Genomic DNA, 21,546 nt, shown 5'->3' with positions numbered 1-21,546 from the left:
CTACTCCCAGTATTGCCAGATAGCCACTGACTGTCCAGGCATGCTGGGAGTTTTACAACAGCTGGAGGCCCCCTGTTTGGGAATCACTGGCGTAGAATACCCCTATGTCCACCCCTATGCAATCCCTAATTTCAGGCCTCAAATGCGCATGGCGCTCTCACTTTGGAGCCCTGTCGTATTTCAAGGCAACAGTTTAGGGTCACATATGGGGTATCGCTGTACTCGGGAGAAATTGGGCTTCAAATTTTGTGGGGTATTTTCTGCTATTGCCCTTTTTAAAAATGTAACATTTTTGGGAAAACAAGCATTTTAGGTAAAAAAAAAAATTTTTTTTTTACATATACAAAAGTCATGAAACACCTGTGGGGTATAAAGGTTCACTTAACCCCTTGTTACGTTCCCCGAGGGGTCTAGTTTCCAAAATGGTATGCCATGTGTTTTTTTTTTTGATGTCCTGGCACCATAGGGGCTTCCTAAATGCGGCATGCCCCCAGAGCAAAATTTGCTTTCAAAAAGCCAAATGTGACTCCTTCTCTTCTGAGACCTGTAGTGCGCCAGCAGAGCACTTTTCACCCCCATATGGGGTGTTTTCTGAATCGGGAGAAATTGGGCTTCAAATTTTGGGGGGTATTTTCTGCTATTACACATTTTAAAAATGTAAAATTTTGGGAAACCAAGCATTTTAGGTAAAAAAAAAAAAAAAATGTTCACATATGCAAAAGTCGTGAAACACCTGTGGGGTATTAAGGTTCACTTTACCCCTTGTTACGTTCCCTGACGAGTCTAGTTTCCAAAATGGTATGCCATGTGTGTTTTTTTGCTGTTCTGACACCATAGGGGCTTCCTAAATGTGGCATGCCCCCCAAAAACCATTTGATGCTCCTTCCCTTCTGAGCCCTCTACTGTGCCCGCTGAACAATTAACATAGACATATGAGGTATGTGCTTACTCGAGAGAAATTGGGTTTCAAATACAAGTAAAAATTTTCTCCTTTTTACCCCTTGCAAAAATTCAAAAATTGGGTCTACAAGAACATGCGAGTGTAAAAAATGAAGATTTTGAATTTTCTCCTTCACTTTGCTGCTATTCCTGTGAAACACCTAAAGGGTTAATACACTTATTGAATGTCATTTTGAATACTTTGGGGGGTGCAGTTTTTATAATGGGGTCATTTATGGGGTATTTCTAATATGAAGGCCCTTCAAATCCACTTCAAACGTGAACTGGTCCATGAAAAATAGCGAGTTTGAAAATTTTGTGAAAAATTCCAAAATATCTGCTGAACTTTGAAGCCCTCTGGTGTCTTCCAAAAGTAAAAACTCATAAATTTTATGATGCAAACATAAAGTAGACATATTGTATATGTGAACCCAAAAAAAAATATTTTGAATATCCATTTTCCTTACAAGCAGAGGGCTTCAAAGTTAGAAAAATGCCAAATTTTCATTTTTTTCATCAAATTTGGTGATTTTTCACCAAGAAAGGATGCAAGTTACCATAAAATTTTACCACTAAGTTAAAGTAGAATATGTCACGAAAAAACAATCTCGGAATCAGAATGATAACTAAAAGCATCTCAGAGTTATTAATGTTTAAAGTGACAGTGGTCAGAATTGCAAAAAACGCTCCGGTCCTTAAGGTGAAAAAGGGCTCGGTCCTTAAGGGGTTAAAGGCATACTCTGCTGCTAGACATCTTATCCCCTATGATCTCCCGCAGCACCCGGTGTTTGTTTAGAATTTTGCGTTCTGTCACGCCCCTCGTGACGTAACTCCACACCCCCTCCCTTAATGTCAATGGGAGAGGGCGTGGCGGCCGAGACACCTCCTTCCATAGACTTGAATGGAGGGGGGCGTGGCTGTGACATCACGACCATAGCTGCCCACTCCAAGTGTTCTGAACAAATTGTTCAGAACGCTGGGGCACCGTACCACTTGAAAGAGTACCTGTCATATTCCACGAAAAAAAAATTGTTGCTCAGTACCTAACCATGATCATACACATATATATATATAATTTTTAGACTCTAGCATCTATATTTTTCTCACAAATACCTTTTTTTGTTGCTTATTTGGTTTTTCATTTGTCCGACTCTTGCCCTCACTCTGCATAACTAATCTTCCTCCCTGAGTTTGCTGTACTGTGCTCTGTCTCTTCATCCAATCACTGCAGGCTGCTCTTTAGCCCCCTCTTGGTTGACACGTGGGTGAGCTGATAACCTCTATCTGAATTGACATAATAACATACGCTGAGGTGTTACAAGATTGCAGTCAGTGTTTCCCAAGCAGGGTGCCCACAGCTGTGGCAAAACTACAACTCCCATCGTGCCCGGACAGCCTTTGGCTGTCCGGGCATGCTGGGAGTCGTAGTTTTGCAGCAGCTGTGGGCACCCTGCTTGGGAAACACTGGTGCAAGGGTTAAGTATTTGCCTTTCTTGAATCAGATAAGTGAGTCATTGGTCAGGTGTCTGGAGTCATTATTCCTGCACTACACACTTCAAGGACAACTCCATTAGCATAAGATTGCTTGTCCTTACAGGGGAACATCAGATCTAGAGCCCATTAACCTCATCAACGCCACCAATAGCAGCGGGTCCCCGTCTGCCATTTACAGCAGCCATCTTAACCTGATGCGTTGCTCTGACGTAACGGGGAAAGATGGTTGCTGTAAACGGCAGCCAGGGAACCCGCTGCTAATGGTGTATACCTGATGTTATTAACCCTTTAAATGCTGTGATCAATACTGATCACGGCATCAAAAGTATCTGCAGTGCTTGGGGGGACTTATCAGACCACTCGCAGTGTGATTGTGGGGGTCCAATGAGTCAAAATGGAGAACTGAAGTCCCCAAGCCGCTCTGCGGTAAACCATCAGTATGGCATGCCTTCTGGCAGGCTGCACAAATGGATCACAGATATCACAGATCAGTGCTATGCCTATGCATATCACAAAACAATAATAACAATTAATAGATTGCTTAAAAAATGTTAAAAAAAAAGAAGAAAAAAATGTAATAGCCCATTCTTCCCATTTTATCAATGAAAAAAAAATAAACATATTTAGTGAGAGAGAGAGAGAGAGAGAGAGAGGTGTGTGTGTAGAGGTGTGTATATATATATATATATATATATATATATATATAGTGTCACATGTGTGTATTGTGTATCCTTTTGCTTTTAATTCAGAAGGATTATTCATCACCTGTGTAACTGCTGACTCTGTATAATCGGTAGGGAGGGTATTTATTCCCTGGTTCACAGATCAGCAGGTGTGGTCTTATGAAGCATGGTTCAAACGTGAAACTGCTGTTACCACGCATTGCTCCAGGCATCTGCTTGGATCCTTCCTGTGTATTGTACCGATGTAGCTGGAAAAAAAAAAAAACTTTATTTTTTATTTTTTGTTTACTACAACATTTATTACATTCTCTTTTTTAACTTTTCAAATTCAATAAAACTAAAATCAAATTTCCATTTAAGTCTGGAGAATAGATTAATCCGCAACCTTGTGTGAATTCCATTTGTAAACCAATATATGAAGGCTTTTACTTTTTCAGTCTAGTGATCTTAATATTTTATTTATTTTACTTTATTTATTCACTCATAACATGAAACATTCATTGGAAGGACAGCATTGTGTTATGGAGGTATATGGCTGTCGCTTTGTTTCGCCCTCGTACTCCCATCAGTCAGCGGCTGGATGGAGCTTATTGCCGGCCTATCCACTCAGGACAGTGTTTCCCAACCCGGATGCCTGCAGCTATAGCAAAACTACAACTCCCAGCATGCCCGGACAGCCAAAGGCTGTCCGGGCATGTTGGGAGTTGTAGTTTTGCAACAGCTGGAGGCACCCTGGTTGGGAAACAATGACTCAGAAATTTAAGAAAAACATCTGATGTTGTATTATTCATGAATAAATCCCATATTTCTCTCTTCAGTGCAGTAATAAATTTATCTCAGCGCACAATGTCGAAATCTATTAGGGTGAAAGATAAGGTCATTTCGAAATCTCATATCGAATTTTGTATCATTTGTTTCCGTCATGATCTTAAAAAGCATTACTGTCATAGGGACATGTTATTTAGGAGACAGATGTGCCGTACTGTGTAGGTGCAGTGAATGTCATCGAATGATGGAGGCCGGAGTCTACAGGAACCTTCATACTATACCAGTCCTGTTTATATAAATTCCCTGGGGTAGATGTTAATGAATTTATTTTACATTTATCGTATTGTCTTGTTAGATTACACTTTACTTGTAGTTATTGCTGTCACTTACTTGTTATGGGGTCACCCGGTATTCCTTTGATTCCTCCCAGAATGTCCACCTAATATGTCTGATGGTCACACATGCTCGGCACAGGTTTACCTCCAGCATCCTCTTGTACAGGGTGAATAGAGTGATTCCTGTTATTGTGTAGCCAGTCAATGAGAATCGAAGTACCTGGTGTCAATAAGGATCAAATCTGGTGTCGTATGCTCGCCGTGAAGTAATGTACTTGCCCAGGTATACCGGTTTAAAAATAAGAATCAAAGCACTAAAAGTGGCTTAGGCTCTATTCACTTCACAACAGAGCTATACATTGGAGGAATACATTGGAAGTATTGCATTCCCTGACATATGGCGATGTATGGACTAGGGGGTGGCCAAACTGCATCTTGCTATCGCAGCCGCCACTTTAAGAAAGCAGTGGCTGCTGGTAGCGAATGTGCTGCACGCAAGCATGTCTACTACAAGATGCTCAAGTGACGTTGCAGCCAACCTGTCCCTCCCTCTAGAGGAGCGGTGCAGGAGAGGAGGAAAGTTTGCCATCGCTGAACAATTCAGGACTGGTTGTGGTAAATCTGGTTGAGGGGCCTACTGCTATAAGGGGGTGGGATCAACAGCTATATTAGGCTGTTTGGAGGTAGGGGTCTACTGCTATATGGGGGACGCATGGAGGGTGGGGTCATACAGCTGTATGAGGCGGGGAAGAGGAGATTTGGAACTGGAAAAAATGGTGTGATTTAGAATTGTGTGGGTGGGTTGTATGGTTTCTTTTGTATGTATTTTAAAGGGGTACTCCAGGGAAACATTTTTTTTTTTTTTTTTTATCAACTGGTGCCAGAAAGTTATACAGATTTGTAAATGACTTCTATTTAAAAATGTTATTCCTTCCAGTACTTTATCAGCTGCTATATGATCCACAGGAAGTTTTTTTTCTTTTTGAATTTCTTTTCTGTCTGACCACAGTGCTCTCTGCTGACACCTCTGTCCATTTCAGGAACTGTCCAGAGCAGGAGCAAACCCCCCATAGCAAACCTCTTCGGTGCTGCACTGCGGGCAGCTAGTTTTCATAGCAAGTGCTCGCTCCGGGCCCCAGTGCACAGTGTAATGTTCTGCCTCTTGTGAGCGCTTGCTTTGAAAACTAGCTGCCCGCTGCGCCAGCACTGGATGCAGGAGAACGGGCACTGGTTTTTCTTATAAAGTTGAATGTTTGGAGTTTTTATTGAAACTAATAATATTTATATTATTTATGTATATAAAGTTGTGTGGTGTCCCAGCAGCAATAGCTGTCCGGTGGCTTTGGACTGCTTCGGCCAGCTTGGCAGCACAAGGTGTTGGGCCCACTAGAGACTTCTAGTTAAATTAATTATGTTCACACTTTATTGCAAAATAATATATTTTTCTAAATGAATTATATTGCTGTATATATATATATATATATATATATATATATATATATATATATGTTATTCTATGTTACTGTAACCTTAAGAGAGAGCACAGAACCTCATGTGACCCTGCCTTCCAATGAGAACCCCTAAATTCTCACCCTTATAGTGCAGTGGGGGGGAGGAGTTGCCCTAGTTCACAGAAGTGTGGCTCCTGAGCAACAGTGTGGTTCAAGTGTGTTGTGTGGAGAAGCCTCAAGGGAAGGCCCAAAATATTCAAGCTAGTCATTCTGCAAGGATTACTCACGTGGTGGAAGTTCATACCCCAGCGGAGAAGGCTTCAGTACCACCAGGATTCATATAACCGTCTTCAAGTCAGTATTAATCTGTTTGGTGAAAGCACCACAAGTCCCAGCAAAGCAACAGGGCTCCCAAGTGGTTATGCTGCATTCTCTCACCTAAAGCCAGCTGTCTGTGTATTACCATCTGCACCTAGCTCAGTAAAGACAGTTATCCGCAACCTGACGTCAGTGTGTTCATTTACGCCCCATGTCTGGCCCAGGAGAAGCTTTCTCCAACGTCGGACCGTATATAGGATAACAGTGCCCTGGCATCACAACGTGAAAAGGTATTTCTACTAACACCCCGTGGCTACCACAGTTGCATAAGCCATATGAATAAATACTGCTACCTACATGTATTTCTACATTTTAATGCATATGCATGTATTGTGGCTCTCAAACATCTGAAAGTCTATTAAATGTAGCTTGTATGTTGAGCAGGTTTGACCACCCCTGGTATAGACATAGGATAAAATAGTAAAACATGCTAAATAGGACTCTTATTTCAAATCAACCATCAATATTTGGCGGTTAGACAAATATAGACAAGTCTAAATGGGCAATGTCAGATCCAAAAACTTTTTATGTTGTTACTGATAAAAAATAAAAGACCTTGTTGTTGTTAAAAAAAAAATTCAATATTTAATTAAAAAATGCTCCTGAAAATCCTACCACTGGGGGTCCCCATACCTACTGGGACAATAACCAGTCTTGCAGCAGCATCAGGCTTGTCCACGAGTCATGGACAAGAGATGACTCATGGACAATGCTGCATGAGCAGGTGCTCCAATCACCTCCCACCACCACAAGGAGGGACACACCCCCCCCCACCATGCACCAATCACCTCCCACCACCACAAGGAGGGACACGCCCCCTCCCACCATGCACCAATCACCTCCCACCACCATGAGGGAGGGACATGCTCCCTTCCCCTGAGAGGAATTCTAACATTGTGAGCTAATGAAAAGAGGATTTTTATAGTAGATATAGTTGATAGAGGCAAAAACTGTAGATGTTCATGTTCAGGATTAGTTACTGAGTAACATGTTAATTTTTTTTGAGCTTTAAGCTGTTTACATCATGTTTCTTCTATACGTCAGAGGTCAGAAACACTTAAAACAGAAGGCTCCGATGTTTGCAATTTTATAACAATACAGTGGAAAACTATTACCATCTTTTTGCTATTCTGTCTTGTCTTGCCTATCAGTTTATTGTTTTTTTTTTTTTTTTTTTTTTTTTGGGGGGGGGGGGGGGGGGCGGATTACTATGTAACTGTTTCACAGCTCATTTACTGTTCTGGATCAGCTAATCTTGACTTCTAGACTTGGATTGTTTAGAGTGGGGTTTCTGATTGGTTAGCCTCTCTTTAAAAATCCACGGCTCTTGTAGTTCTGTGTGGATTATAGTGAATACTATAGTGTTAGTTTACATCTACTATCCCTTTTTCCCTGAAAATACCCATAATATAAGCTATAGCAGGATTTCTAAGCATTAGCATATTATAAGCCATACCCCCAAAAATAAGACAATGGTAGGCGTAACTAAGGGTACCGGCGCGGAGCGGGAAAGAAGACTGGAAGCCCTTCTCATCTGCCCCATTGTGAAAGCTGCTATCCCGGAGGTGACTGTAGAGGTGCCGGCAGACCCATCAACAAGGTCAGCTCCCCCTGTCAGGTCCTGGTCCTTCTGTTCGTGCTGCCAGCCACAGCATAGAGTGAGACAGAAGGTGAAAGTAAGGCTAGGTTCACACTACAGAATTTCCACCTGCAATTCTGCTTTGAAATTGAAGGCAGAAATTACGCTTACTAAAATGTATAGTATAGTGAACGGAAAATCCGCTTGAAAATTTCTGTCTGAAGAATGGCGTTGCTCATTCTTCAGGCGGAAATACTTGTGGAACACATTGCAGTCTATTGGAGACTGATTCAGTCGGCGCTGGCCGCACTCGGAATCTCTGGGCGGAAATTTTCTGCCCAGAGCTTCAGCAGTGTGAACCTAGCTTAAAAGTCTCCTCATTGAAGTGAGGAACAGAAAATTCGGCTTTGTGGGTCCTCACGGGGAAGAATAAAGCTGTGGCTGCCATTTTACTTAGCATTGTGGGTCTCTCTCACCCAGCACCAACCAACAACAGTCTGTGGGTCTCTGTATTGTTGTACCATACTCAATAAAAATAAGACATCCCCTGAAAATAGGCCAGAGTGTGTCTTCTTGAGGAAAAATAAATATAAGACTGTCTTATTTTTGGGGAAACACGGTATCTCTACAATACCTCCTTTTCTTCTTCTTCCTAGTTGTTCAGTGCATTATATTTTTATAAATATATTTTTATTAAACACATTTTCATAAAACAATAAACAAAACAGCTCAAATGTAAAAAATGTAGAAATAAAAAGGTAGAAACCACAGGATCTCGAGGAGAGCAATAAAGATCCCGACCAGGAACAAATTGCATACCCAGTACAACAGTCCCCCCTCGACTTAATAACAATCATATAATGTCCTCAAAGAAAAGGAGATGAAGTCCCAGGGAACGACGCTGGTGTCCACCAGTAAAAAGGCAGTCCGAGGCAAATAGTAGGGTCTAACGGCAAGCGGGAGCCATAACACCATCACATGTCCCCCATACATGGTAAACGGGCGCCGTTCCTTGTCCCAGAAACGGCAATCGAGCCCAACAACTGCTCCTCTGACTCCCAGGGGATCAAAATAAAACCAAAAGCAGCTATAGAGAGTAGTCATAGCGCATCAGGTATCAGGTAAACAACGCTCCTAAAGAACCTCCCAGAGATTCCATACCAGGCTGTGTATCTAAAAGGCCGGACAATTTCGGCGATCCCCTGAGAGTCAAAGTGAGTAACAATTAAAGATCTCCATTTCTGTAAAAAAAACTTTTGTGCCTGAGTCAGAGTGCCACTCTGCATCTAACCGGTCTACAGCTAGAAATAACTTCAATTGGGCTATCCGCACAGGCAAATTTGGAGTAGTGGGGTCCAACCATTTGGCGAAAAGACACCGAAGTGCCACTAAAACAACATAAAGAAACCATGGAAAGACGCCAGTAATCCGCTGAGTGGAGACACTCCCAGACCCCATGATGCATGTTAGTGAGCGGGGTTTTGTACTTAGGACAGTGAGTGATCCTATCTGTGAAAGAAGAAGAGGGCAAAATATTAAAACCGGTGTGAGCAACCTTGAATTATGTCTCTTTCCACCTCATTAACATGTTTCCTCCCAACCACGTAGTATACTGTCAGCAATGTCGGTGTCCCCAGTCCACCTTTCCCATGTACGGAAAACACGTTTGGAGTCATATTTAAGAAAGCGGCCCCGGAAAGCTACATACAAATCGGATATTGATAATCTCTGTGGCTCACTGCCTCTAACCTCTTCCAGAGTGTGAAATGGGGCTTCCTTCGATAGGTCCCGTAATCTATAGGAACAGAAGGCATGAACCTGGTTGGCATAGAGAGCGTGGGAAGGTCAAATGTCTGTTTCATCTCCCCCGGTGTGAGCAATCTGCGATAACCACTGTGAATAATTCGCCCCATCGTCCTAACCCCTTTTGAAATCCACAGTTCCATGGGGAGGACCTACCCTGCGGGAATTCTGTATGGTCAAGCAAGGGCATCCGTTTGGATAAAAGGAACGTTAGTCCAAAGGCTGGAAGCAGGAGTGGAGGGGGGCGTTGTTGCTCGGGAGTCCCCAAGTTGGGGCCCTTTACTGAGATAACGGTCCATGAAGTAGGAAAAAGTCACTGCCAATAGTAGTGTGGATGAAGATGAAGCAGGGACCCCAGACCCTCTCAGTGCCTATGAGTACTGTATGGTAATGCTGCAATCTGCCACTCAAGCAGTTATGAAGATAGATGTAGGGGCAGAACTTGAAGAGGTTGTGCAGGAGGCACTCCCGGTCCTCTATGTGGTGTGGTCAGAGTGGTAGTGTGCTAACCCGTAGCCCCTCATAAGCATTGCGGCTGCCAGTCACTGAGAGAGCGCTCCCCGTCTCCCATGAGTGTCTGCACCATCTGGTACCTCAGTGCTGTGTGACTGAACAGCGGCGCTCCTTGCACAGGCAGAAGATGGCGGCCCTAAGGGGGAAGCAGAGAGGGACTGTCGAGATGCTATCACTGTTGCCGCCGGCAGAATAAAGATACCGGTCCTTCCGACACACTCCTGGACCTCTGGCTGCAGGATGTGGAGGTCAGTATCCCTTGTGGCGGCTAATACGGTGCAGGAGCTCCGACTTTGCGCTCTTCACATGCCAGCGCTGGAACCAGAAGTCCTTCTCAGTTATTTTTTGTGTAAACTTGATTTTGGTATTTTGAAGTTGCTGCTGTTTTTCTCAATTTTCTGCTTTCCTGTTGTTTCTTCTAGGAAGAGTAATACCAGGGATCCTATAGGAACAGGGACAGTAATGTTAGTTTTTATGTGGCAGGTTAGAGTTCAGTGGAAGATCTAGGATAAGATTAGGGACAGCTAGCTATGGTCATTATATTCTGCTACATTCCTGACTACAATCATTCACTCCATCATCTCTGGTTTCTGTTGTGTATTTGTTGGAGTTACTAGTCTAATTCTTTTTACCTTTTCACACTGGGAGTACCCAATTTCTGGAAACCACAGTTGGGATCCAGAAAAGACGACTGCGTTTCTGTACACTACACACTTAGCTATCTATGGAGAGATGATCAGATACAATGGGGCACAGCACACAGCTGAGCACTTCTGCCCTTATATTTAGCAAGTGCGAGGGTATCTCCACTGATCCAAACATCTAACATGTTATAATGACATGTCAAAAGTTTAAAAAAATGGTTGCCTGTGTCAACACTAGGGGGAGCTCAGGAGAGCCTGCTGCATATTTTATTATTGAACGCATACATTTTATGCAGCAAGCTCCTGAGCTCCCTCTACAGGGGGCTGCAGGCAGCCAGGATGTTTTCATTTAACCTTATATTTTTGCAGGGTATTTAAAACTTTTGTATGAAAAAAAACAAAGCCCCAAATGAAATAAAGATATGTAATTTTGGATCAATTTCGGTTTAGTCCGGTGTACACAGAAAACAAGACATCACCTTTCCTAAGTCCTCATCTCTGAGACGCGTCACCAAGCAATGGCTGCAATTAAGACATATAGTTATGATTTTATATGTACTAAATATAGACATTTTCCAACACAGCATAAAACAATGCGAAGCAGCAGCGTGCGGTGTCATGGGAGATCGGAGATGACAGGTCACACTAGGAGTAAGCTGAATGGAAAATGTCTGATTATTGCAGCCTCATTCTTAGCAGTGATGTGACTGATTGAGAAGAACTCTGACCTCCCCGGCTTTATGATTCACACAGGAAATGAATTAATGAATTCCTGTTTACTCTGTAGTGAAATATTAAAGTTACCATGGCAGAAGCACAAGGGCAAACAAATTGCAATAGAAGGGGCACATAGTGTGACTGATGTGAGATGTGTAATAGTGACTACGTTGTCTGCAATGTCCCATTTATGAAAGTTTAAAAAGTTATTTTTTTAGATCATCTTCATCAGTGGTCCTCGACCTAGTCCTTAAGGCCCACCAACATTCTGGGTTTTTTCAAGTAACTCCATTGAAATAGCGCTTGACAAAAAAGAACAGGATCCAGCTCCCAAAAAAAGAGTTAAAAGTCCAAAATTTAATTCACATGTTTAAAAAAAATAGGTGAAAACCATAAATAGTGTAAAAGCATAGCAGATACGTCGACGCGTTTCGAACCATATGGTTCTTAATCATGTGCCATTAAGAACCATATGATTAAGAACCATATGGTTCAAAACGCATTGGCGTTTCTGCTATGCTTTTACCCTATTTTTGGTTTTCACCTATTTTTTAAACATGTGAATTAAATTTTGGACTTTTAACTCTCTTTTTTTCGGAGCTGGATCCTGTTCTTTTTTTGTCAAGCATTGTTCACTCCAAGTATGCGGTTGGACATCAAATCCATGCTTCCTTTAAACATCTGAAGTCTTTCCTTATACAAGTTTCCATATGGCGGTGAGCTGTTTTTTTCTATATTGACTTTTTTTGTTTCCATTGAAATAGAACAGGGAAAAATTTAAATCCTGGATTGTTGGTGGCCTTGCGGACTGGGTTGGCGACCTCTGACCTGCATGACTCTCCAAGCAGAGCTAACAAATGCTGCCAGATACTAAAGGGGCCCAATGCTAATGATAGCCCTACTGAAAACTTCTGAAATGTCTGTAACTATCGAAAAGAGGTCTAAAAACTTGCGCTCCCGTATCCTGCTGTATGCGGTCCCGTATGTAATTCATTTCAATGAGCCGACCGGAGTGAACCAGTCAGCTAATTTTTCCCCGTATGCGGTTTTCTACTGTACCTAAAACTGTAGTCAACCACGGTTTTAGGTCCGGTAGAAAACAGCATACGGGGAAAAATTAGCTGACCGGTTCACACCGGTCGGCTCATTGAAATGAATTACATACGGGACCGCATACAGCAGGATACGGGAGCGCAAGTTTTTAGCTCTCCCCTTCCGTATGCGCTCCTGTATGTTGAAAAACACGATGTGAACCCAGCCTTATAAAGGTATTCTTTCCACCGAGCACTGTACAGTAATCTTATGTGTGAAATCACACCTGTACCTCTGAATAAGAACAGCTTAGCTAAACATTTAGTTGTAAAGTTGATTTTGGTTTTTTGAAGTTGCTGCTGGTTGTAAAGTTTTTTCAGTAACAAACAGAAATATAAAGAGTACAGCTGTGCAGTATAGTAGACACTATAATTCAGGATCAGTACAGGATAAGTACACAGTGACTCCACCAGCAGAACAGTGAGTACAGATCTGGAGTATTAGTAGTAGTTAGTATGATTAAGGCTGGGTTCACACTACGTTTTTGCCATACTGTTTTCAATCCGTTTTTCTAAAGAAAACCGTATGGCAAAAAAACGGATGGAACACTATGGAAAAAAGTAAACCGTATGCGTTTTTAAACAGTATACTGTTTTTAAAAGTGCATACAGTTCCGTCAGTTTTTAAAGAAAAAAAACCCATAAGTTTTTGAAAATGTTGTCCATTTTTAATGGGAGGGGTCTTGGGTGGGGACTTTAGGATTCAAATGCGCATGTGCAAAGTAAAAACATATACGTTTTTCCCGTATGGAACCGTATACATGTGCGTTTCCCATTGACGTCCATGTTAAAAAAAACGTATGCGGTTGCAGTACGGTTTTTAAACCGGAGACAAAATTGTGGTCAACCACGGTTTTGACTCCGTTTTAAAAACCGTACTGCAACCGCATACGTTTTTTTTAACATGGACGTCAATGGGAAACACACATGTATACGGTCCCATACGGGAAAAACGTATACGTTTTTACTTTGCACATGCGCATTTGAATCCTAAAGTCCCCACCCAAGACCCCTCCCATTAAAAATGGACAAAATTTTCAAAAACTTATGGGGTTTTTTTCTATAAAAACTGACGGAACTGTATGCACTTTTAAAAACAGTATACTGTTTAAAAATGCATACGGTTTACTTTTTTCCATACTGCTCCATCCGTTTTTTTGCCATACGGTTTTCTTTAGAAAAACGGATTGAAAACAGTATGGCAAAAACGTAGTGTGAACCCAGCCTAAGAGAGGTTCTTCCGCCTGATAAATGTCACTGTCGGTGATGATCACAATAAAGACAAGTATATTTTTATATGAGTGCTGCACTGGATACAGTCTCAGAACATACAGCAAAATCCTGCACAGTCCCGCAAACTTCTGAAATACCTCAGGGGGGTCGATGAAATGTCTTAGCCTTCAAGAGAAGAGTATTTTTTCAGGAAAGAACCATTCTGCCTTTCACTGATCTATTTCGGTCCTACAGTCCGGTCAGTGTCAGCCTTTCTGCCAAGTCAGGGGGACTTCCCTTGATTCGCCATTCTGAGTGTTGTGTCACAAATTGCCACAAAGAGAGTAAGTAAAGTAGAATCCTTACACCACAGTTAAAGGGGTACTCCAGCCCCAAGACATCTTATCCCCTATCCAAAGGATAGGGGATAAGATGTCTGATCGTGGGGGTCCCGTCGCTGTGGACCCCCGCAATCTAGCATGCAGCACCCACCTGTAAGTACTGCCGAAAACGCTGGAGGCTCTCAGTCTTATGCCTCCCGACCACAGGGACGGAGTATCGTGATGTCACGCCCCCTCCCATAGACTTGCATTGAGGGGGCGGGGCATGATATCACACAGGTAGAGTCGTGACATCACGATACTCCATCCCCGTGGTTCGGGAGGCATAAGCCTGAGAGCCTCCAGTGCTTCCGGCAGTACTTACAGGTGGGTGCTGCATGCTAGATTGCAGGGGTCCCCAGTGGCGAGACCCCCGCAATCAGACATCTTATCCGCTATCCTTTAGATAGGGTATAAGATGTCTTGGAGCCGGAGTACCCCTTTAACCCCCTGTGAAGATCCTCATCCAGTAGTTTCAGTAATTTGGACTTGAGAACTTGTGAGCTAGACAACTAAAAATCTCTGCACATACAGTAGATCTGTGGTGACTAATGAGTGGCATGTTGCGTACACTATGGGTGTTGTGTCCGTGACTAGAGTTTGTGACGCCGGGAGTGTTAACCACCACACTATTAAGGATAAGCGCCACATAAAGAAATACCTCAAATGCCAGGTTAGGGAAACCACGTTACCTTTACTGAAGGAATTGCCAGTACAAACAAGAACAGTTCACTTTAGTGCAACATTCGCTGAAGGTTGCGATAGAGAACCACAATTGCTGCTTGGCATTATAGGACTTGTGGTCTTTCTTGACTTGAATTAAATTTAGACTGATCTGCACTTGACTTGGGCAGACTGATTTGCTGACTGGGACTTGACTGACTTAGGTTGACTTGACTTTAGAGCTGACAATCACTATCTCTGCAACTTCACTTGTGGAATCCAGTGAAAGGGCTTACTGTCAGGGTAGACTTGTATGGACTGGAGCTTGTATCCTCTTCTTTTTCTAATGGGGCCCATCGGCTCACTTGACTCTTCTACACACAGCGGACTTGTGTCTGAACTTGACTGGACAGACTTGAGTGATGGACGATCTGGTCAGTGGGATGCAGTGAAGGGAGGTGATGTCGTATAGGAACAAAGATGGTTGCAGCAACTGGTCCCACAGCAGAGGTCTGGACTTGACTTCCACCCATTCTTCTCTCTTCCTCACAACTGACTAACTCCTCCCCATCTAAACAGACCTGAGGGGAGCAGAGCAGGAGGCCTTGATTGGCCAAAGTAAGTGGTTCTCTTTGGGTCCTCCTGCACAGTGATATGGTAATTTTATATATGTGTATATAATACAAAATTGACTCTTTCTAATACAATGAGACGTATAGGTGTATTCAACAATGGAATTCACAGCATAACAAATTACAAAATATACTACATGTAAACCTGAGCAATGGGGCCAGAGCAGACACATTAAAGTGACATCCACCTGACAGGGTCGGTAGACAGGTGTGTTCCGCACCATGTCACCACACATAGGCAGAAGACATTTCTACATACACTTGCTAGAACACTTTAAGTTTCCTAGGTTCACACTGCCGTTGTGCTCTGACCCTTTTAGTTTCTGTTCATCTCGTTTTTTTTCGTGCTGACTGGATCCTGAACGGGTTGACACACAACTGGCATTAACGGGTCCCGGCAGATCTCATTTATTTAAATGGGATCTGTCATAGAAGTCAAGGGACGGTGATCAAATTTACATTTTCCTGACTCCTAAGCTGTACTAATCAAATGGGCATTGTCAGATACAAAAACTTTTTATATGTTGTACATCTTGACAAAGTATTAACCTTTTTAATACACTTCTTAAAAAAATGTATTTCCTTTTTATAGAAATCTCACCACTAGGGGTCCCCATACTATTTAGATCATAATCCTGTCCTGCTGCAACATCATCTCTGTCCCAGTTAAAGCACAGGCTGGGACAAAGTCCAGTAAGTGAGGGCAGGACTAGCACTCCTCTGTGCTCACTCCATTCTGTCTATCAGACTCCTGTCTGGAAACAGAGGGGAGAGGGTTACAGAGCAGCCTGCAGTGATTGCATGAAGAGACCCAGCACAGCAGACTCAGGGAGGAAGATGAGTCATGTAGAGTGAGGACACGCCCCTCCGGAGCAGAGGATGAAAAAAAGTAAGTAAGCAACAGAAAGAAGGTATTTGTGAGAGAACTATAGGTGTTAGACACATGAAAAGTATATGAACATGATTTGTTATTGATTATCTTATAACGTTTTTTTTTTGTGGGATATGACAGGTTCTCTTCAAAACTCTATTCAAGAAACTGCATTTTTCTGGAATTGAAAAAGGACTTTAGTAAATTTAACAAGCTTTTTCATAGAATCCTAATGTTAGAAGTCTCATTTCTGTGCTTTGCAGAGGTGAACAGTTTTATTGACAAAAAGAGCTGTGGGTCACAAAGGGACATTGGGTTAAAGGGGTAGTCCAGTGGTGAAAAACGTATCCCCTATCCTAAGGATAGGGGATAAGTTTGAGATCGCGGGGGGTCCGACCGCTGGGGCCCTCTGCGATCTCTCTGTACGGGGGCCAGGCTCTCCGGCCAGACAGCGGGTGTCGCCCCCTGCACGAAGCGGCGGCCAACACGCCCCCTCAATACATCTCAATGGCAGAGTAGGAGATTGTCGAAGGCAGCGTTTCGGCTCTGCCATGGAGTTGTATTGAGGGGGCGTGTCGGCCGCCGCTTCGTGCGGAGGTCGACACGCCCCCTTCCCGCGGGGCTCCGTACAGGAGATCGCAGGGGGCCCCAGCGCTCGGACCCCCCGCGATCTGCAACTTATCCCCTATCCTTAGGATAGGGGATAAGTTGTTCACCACTGGGTCGCCACTGGATAACTCCTTTAACATCACACTGCTACTTGACATTAACAGTCAGGGACTACTACACCCATCATAGCCAACATTCATTAGGCCAGTGTTTGCTATCCAGGGTGCCTCCAGCTGTTGCAAAACTACAACTCCCAGCATGCATACTGGGATTTGTGGTTTTGTAACACTGCATTAGGCAGCCAACTCTCAAACAAAATGTCTTACACTTAATTACTCCCCGTGTCCTTTACCCAGGAACAGAGAGCCATCATCTTGTGAGCTGTCAGCATCGCAGGGGATTATCCACAATCATATCAAAGGCTTGGAGAAAATAAGTGGAGGGGGGACCCACCCAGTTTTTCCTATTCCAAGCTGCCAGGCCCTTTTAAGCCTGTTTTAGACAAAACCTTAAGGGTGCGTTCCCACAGGGCGTATACGAAGCATATTTGATGCTGCGCAAAATTTATGTCAGCAGCGGGAAATGCGCTGCGTATCCCTTGCTCACTATACACACAGGGCTTTCCGGCGGCAGCCCTATGTGTGTAGTGAGTTTTGGAGGCGGGGCCGTGTGCCGGCGTGTCTGTGAAGCGCGCCTCCGCCTCCAAAACTCACTGCACACATAGGGCTGCCGCCGGAAAGCCCTGTGTGTATAGTGAGCAAGGAATACGCAGCGCATTTCCCGCTGCTGCCGTAAATTTTGCGCAGCGTCAAATACGCTGAGTATACGCCCTGTGGGAACGCACCCTAAAGGGGTACTCCGGTGGAAAACTTTTTTTTTTTTTTTAAATCAACTGGTGCCAGAAAGTTAAACAGATTTGTAAATGACTTCTATTTCAAAATCTTAACCCTTCCCGTACTTATCAGCTACTGTATGCTACAGAGGAAGTTCTTTTCTTTTTGAATTTCCTTTCTGTCTGACCACAGTGCTCTCTGCTGACACGTCTGTCCATTTTAGGAACTTGCTAGAGTAGAAGAAAATCCCCATAGCAAACCCTTTCTGTTCTGGACAGTTCCTGACACGGACAGAGGTGTCAGCAGAGAGCACTGTAGTCAGACAAAAAAGAAATTCAAATAGCATACAGCAGCTGATAAGTACTGGAAGGATTAAGATTTTTAAATAGTAGTAATTTCCAAATCTGTTTAACTTTCTGGCATCAGTATTTATAAAAAGTGTTTTCCATTGGAGTACCCCTTTAAAGCAGGTAAATATACTTTCCTTGCTACACAACCTCCCTGGCTGCTCTTTACAATGTATAAGGGCTTGTTCACACTGCATATTTTACGTGCATAATTTTTCTCAGAAATTACACTGCAGCAGCGTCCTAATTATTTCAATGGGATTCCGCTGCAGACTTCACGCTGTGGGGACTTCGGAACATGTTCTTTTGGCGGAATTATGTCCTTCAATCAGTACGGCAATGCAGTTCTGCCAGCATTTGCTGCATGCACAATATCTGCCCGGGATTTCCCTAGGCTGAGATTTGGTAGTGTGAATGGGCCCTAAGATAGGAACGTTGGTGAATTGTACACTTCTTCCACCACATTACCCTTGGTCCTGTCCCATGTCCTCCACCCACATTTCAACCTCGAAGGGGGTACACTTGGGGCCTTTAAAGGAGAACTGTAGGGGAATATAACTTATCCCCTACGGCCTACAACCCTGCTCCATGTAGACATTCGCCTCCTGCAGTGTCCCCCCCCCACATCTGTTTGTTGTAATTGTATATAATCCCTATGTTATATATGTAAGAGTGTTATATCTTTAAGACTATTTACTATGTGATTTGTCATGTGATTGTTACCCAGGAGGTATCAGTTACCAGGTGACCTAGGGGTGACCAATGAGACCCCACCAGAGCCTCCCCCATATAAGCCCTGGGTGGAGCCTCTGCTCTCTTAGTCTTTGCTGAGGTCCAGTCAAGTCGTGCCTAAGTGTGTGTCCAGAGTCAAAGGAGGCCTCAAGTCCAGTCTGCAGCCACAAACTACAAGTAAGCCACAGTCACAATCCTGTCAGTCACAAGTCAGTCAAGTCATCTGTCAAGTCAACGTGGCCTGCACTAAATTGTCCACCTCTACTACAAGTCCAAACAAGCCCTTAGGGTCTCTGAAGTCACTGGTCACCTCCATGGGCCCTGGCTGAACTGTATAGACTGTTACATCTGTGACTCAGTAAGTAAAGCTACCGTTATTCGTAACTTGGCGTCAGAGTCATTATTGCCCCCGTGCCTAGCCCAGGATCCAGCGGTATACCTTCGGGTGGTATTGAGGATAAACCATACCCTGGCGTCACGAATACAAGGGGTTAATGCCATCTGCCTCTAGGGTAATGCCATCTGCCCTGCATCACACCCCATACCACATTACACTATCTGGGAACATGGGGAGAGATTTATCAAAACCTGTGTAGAGAAAAAGTGGAGCAGGTGCCCATAGCAACCAATCAGATCGCTTCTTTCATTTTTAAAAGGCCTCTGAAAAATGAAAGAAGCAATCTGGTTGGCTGCTATGGGCAATCTACACAGGTTTTGATAAATCTCCACAATGGAGCCTGTTTTAGGTTCTGGAAGGCTTGCTCGGCTTCAATGGTCCATTTGACCATGAATGACTCTTTACCCTTTGTAAGGTTAGTTAAAGTGGTACTCCCAAAGAAAAAACGTTTTTAAATCAATTGGAGTCAGAAAGTTATACAGATTTGTAAATTACTTCTATATAAAATCTTTTTCCTTTCAGTACTGATCAGCTGCTGTTTGCCTATTCTTCTTCCTACTGCACATTTTTATTACATTAGCTGTCAACCCTGCTTCCCTGATAGAGTTTCGAACGGCTTGAACTTTGGCCAGATGACTGTCCCAATCTGGACTATGTATGATGACATCATCCAGATAGACAACTGCATATTTTCCACATGGTCTTAAAACTTGTCCATCAATCAACCTCTGGAATGTCACTGGGGCCCCATGCAAACTAAAACCACTTATTAAAAATCAGGATTGCTAAAGGCGGTGTTCTCTTTAATGGCACTTGCCGGTGACCTTTTGTAAGATCTGAGGTAGGGAAATATCTGGAATTACCTACTCAAAAAATCTCATCCACTCGAGAGATTGGTTAAATATCAAACGTTATTCAGTATTCAACCTTCTAAAATTGTTACAAAACCGTAAATTGCCATCTGGTTTTGGGATAAGGATTATAGGATCAGACAAGTCACTATGAGACTCCTCGCCCCGTTATAGCAATATTTGTCCCTTTTTTTTTTTTTTCTGTTTATTCTTTTATTTTATTTTATATAAACAGTAAAAAAAATATTATGTTAAACAACAAGGCAAAACTGAAGCAAACGTGAGTATCGCAATACCCACACAATTAAAGAATACACAATAAGAAAGTCAACAGGTCATGATGGATACATTTTGGGATGTAACGCAAACCAACTCCTCTGCAACAGAGGAGTCGATAGACTGGAACAGGAGGGCCTGGGGAGTCACGGGAACGCGGACGGTCCAGTATCTGGCAACGTAAGCTATAACAGTGCCCCAGAAGAGTTGCAACTTCGAACAGGTCCAGATACCGTGGTAGAAGTCCGGAAGTAAGCCTGTCCGGGAATGCAGGGGTGGCCAGGATATTAAAACCTAGGTAGCCAAAATGCATAATTTAAAAAGAAAATTTTCACGCCAGCGTTCGTTGATGATATTAGCCTGAACTTTTGCCCACCCCTCCAGTATGCGCTCACGTATATCAGAGACTTGGAAGACCGATTCCCATTTAGCAAAAAGGGTATGTTTGGAAACTTTTAGAACATGTTCATTAAAGCATCTATATAGAGTAGAGATGGACGCCTTCCTAGGTTGTGGTACCACCATGTCCTCAAAGGAGGAGGGAGATGCTTCAGGGGACGGGATACAGAGTCGGGAGGTACAGAAAGAGAGAAGTTGAGACACCTGGAGAAAACTGGAAGGCGGCAGAGAGAGGTTAGTCAATAATTCTCGCGGTGTAAGCCACTGCCCTTCCTCAACAGGCATTAGCTGCTTCACCACGTTGATTCCCTTGTGACGCCAGGCCTCAAATAATCTATTCTTCCTGCCCTTAGTAAATTCTGGGTGACCCCAGAGATTGAGACGCCCAGACAGCCGAAAAGGTAAACCATAAGCTTTACGGATGGCCTTTCACGTTAGGATGGTGTCCCTGATCACCAGTGAGCACTTTATATGGGTGGGAAAGCACAGAATGTGAGTGTGAAGGCAGGACACCAAATTCCGTGAGAAAGTGAAGTCAGCCTCTACTCATGGTGGCAGTCCAGGACATGAAAATGCAAGAAAGGTTGCAGCCTCGGAGATTGTGAAAGTCCACTCCTCCATCAGCCCGACACAACATCAATTTTTGTAAGGTGATTCGCGGGCATTTGCCTGTCCGTATAAAGCACATGAAAGCAGAATTGTGAGAGGTCACATCTTTATGTTTTATCAAAATAGGCAGGGTCTGTAAATGATATAAGAGTCGAGGAAAACTGATCATTTTGATCAGGTGGCATTTACCCAGGAAGGAGATCGGTAAATGACTCCATGTTCAATGTGTAAAGGGAAGAGGGGATCCTACCAATTTTAATCCCCAGGTAAGTAATAAAGGGTTTAAAAGGTCCCTGGGTACACCCAGAGCACTCCAGTAGGAAGCAGGTCTAGAGGACCC

General features: G+C 43.4%; 1 long non-coding RNA gene across 1 annotated transcript in view; it reads right to left on the bottom strand.

Annotated features, from left to right (window-relative positions):
- Positions 1–8,401: 8,401 nt before the first annotated feature.
- LOC130363007 (uncharacterized) overlaps positions 8,402–21,546 on the bottom strand; it is a 45,890-nt gene continuing 32,745 nt past the window's right edge. The window contains exon 3 of the long non-coding RNA XR_008891679.1: positions 8,402–10,385. This is a non-coding gene — a long non-coding RNA (uncharacterized LOC130363007). The remainder of the gene's footprint in view (positions 10,386–21,546) is intronic.

Source organism: Hyla sarda, chromosome 3 (assembly GCF_029499605.1).
Source record: "Hyla sarda isolate aHylSar1 chromosome 3, aHylSar1.hap1, whole genome shotgun sequence".
Taxonomy (NCBI): Eukaryota; Metazoa; Chordata; class Amphibia; order Anura; family Hylidae; genus Hyla; species Hyla sarda.
Note: the sequence above shows the minus strand (reverse complement) of the source record. Positions and strands in the feature narration are given on the sequence as shown.